Source organism: Symphodus melops (genome assembly GCF_947650265.1).
Source record: "Symphodus melops genome assembly, chromosome: 9".
Lineage (NCBI taxonomy): Eukaryota > Metazoa > Chordata > Actinopteri > Labriformes > Labridae > Symphodus > Symphodus melops.
In genome coordinates this window covers 7,354,562-7,356,677 of record NC_136699.1, presented here as the reverse complement: position 1 = coordinate 7,356,677, position 2,116 = coordinate 7,354,562, and positions in this window count along the sequence as shown.

The following is a 2,116-nucleotide window of genomic DNA, read 5'->3' as shown; positions in this document are numbered from 1 at the left end:
GCCACCTGCTGTTCAAGGGAGCTTCACGACCACACTGTTGATGTTTTACTGTAAGATCATGTTTGTAACAAAATAAAGTAGAAAATAATATAAAAATTTTACTCTAATATTAGTAAGATAATTATTAATTGTAAAACCAATAGTAGTTAGTATAATAAAGAATATTTTCACAATTTTAAAAACGTTTTTATTTATTTATGGTATCTCGGCCTATGTGTGTGTCATTAGACAGAGTGTAAAAACCGAATTTCCCCTCGTGGGATTAATAAAGTATAACTTCTTCTTCTTCTTCTCTACTCTTGACAGTGTTTGGAATTTGAAATACAATATCATATATAACATCATATATAAGTAAAAACGTGTCTCTTTGCATTGTACCATGCTACATAGTATCAGAATATAACATTTTTGGGGTGGAATTTGGTATGTGACCAATAAATATGTCAAATGTGTAAAAATCTAAAAACGTAGCTCTATAGCTGCTTTTTTCAGTCAATTTTGTATATTTGTGTATTTTCATAGAACATTATTTTTCTTTCAGAATAACATTTGTAAAGTTTAAGTCCAGGAGCTGTAGGACTTCTCTCAAACCACACCAAAGACACTGTTTGGTTTTCAAAAGCACTATCCATCATCGTTAATGTAAAACTGATCCCTCTTCAGTTCAATAATCGCTCTCTAACACGATGCCCTCAACTATAGGATTCATTTGTAATAATTAAAGTAGTTAATCGTTTGCTTTTGTACACTGAACTCTTTACTCTTGGTGTATAGTTTTAAGAGAAGACATAAATCTTTCCCATCACTTATAGACAGGCTTTCAGTTGACCAGTAGCTGCTCTATTCTATTTTTATTTATTTTATTTATTGTGTGTTTGATTATGCTGTCTTTGTTCTTAACTGCTACTCGCCCGTTTTATCTGTATCACCACTTATACTCTATTCTTACTGATATTATTTTTTCTGCTTTTATTGTTGTAGAGCACTTTGTGATCTTTATCTGTGAAAGGTGCTTTATAAATAAACGTTACTTACTTACAAAAAGTGTCATATCAGCTCAACGAAACATTGAATGTCACTTGTCTTATTTTATACTTTATCTGGAAGCACCAAGCTGTTCTGAAGTACTTGCATAATTTCCTCCTTTCCATAGATCCTCTTGTGTTGCTCTAACTCTATACATTGCTTTGAACAAAAGTATCTGCTTTATGGATTGTATGGTATCGTATTGTATCATAAACAATTTCTACAGCTTGTTGGACAAACAGGACAGAATGTATGAAAGTTGATTCTACAGTGGTGATGTTATTATGGTTACAACAAAGGACAGCAGGTGGAGCAATAGACCACATGTTCAGTTCTTCTGCTGATTCCAGTAAATGATATTTGGTTTGATGATTTAAAACAAGAAATAACTGTTATTATATATTAGTGCTCAATGTGTAATAATGTAATTCTGTTGTGCTTTATTTTATTCATAATTATATATTATTCATATTTATTTGTTTCATTAAACTGCAAACATTAGATTAGCTGTTTGATAGAAAGATGTTTCACAGTTCAGTCATGTTTCATTCTTTGAAACATCTTTTTGTCTAAGGATTCAGAATCATTTTCATACTCAGAGAGTATGGCAATATATCGTTGAAAAAAAATCACCACAATATTTTCTGAAGAAGAATGCCAGAACAAGTCTAAACCTGTAGATATATTTCTGAAAACGCTTCATGAAAATAATGAAATAATAAATTAGCCTCCAATGAGAGCAGGAAATGCCGTTTATTATTCACAGAAATTAAAAAAAAATTAACAACAACAATTTAAAGCAAATACCTTGTTAGAATAATTAGTAATAATACAAACATGAAGATGATGTTTATAAGAGACTTAAGCAGGAGTTGAACTACATTTGAGTAAATCATTCACTGCGAGGTCACTTTTTACATCAGATATAATTAGATTTAACTTTGCTGTGCACATATCTGTACCAACAAATCATAAGATGTAGTGACAACGAGGAGACAGATAAATATGTTTTGTAAAATTCTTAAGATTTTCATTGCTTAGCTGTAGGTCTGAATACAGCAGGAATGTCATGAGTGAACACCTGATTTAT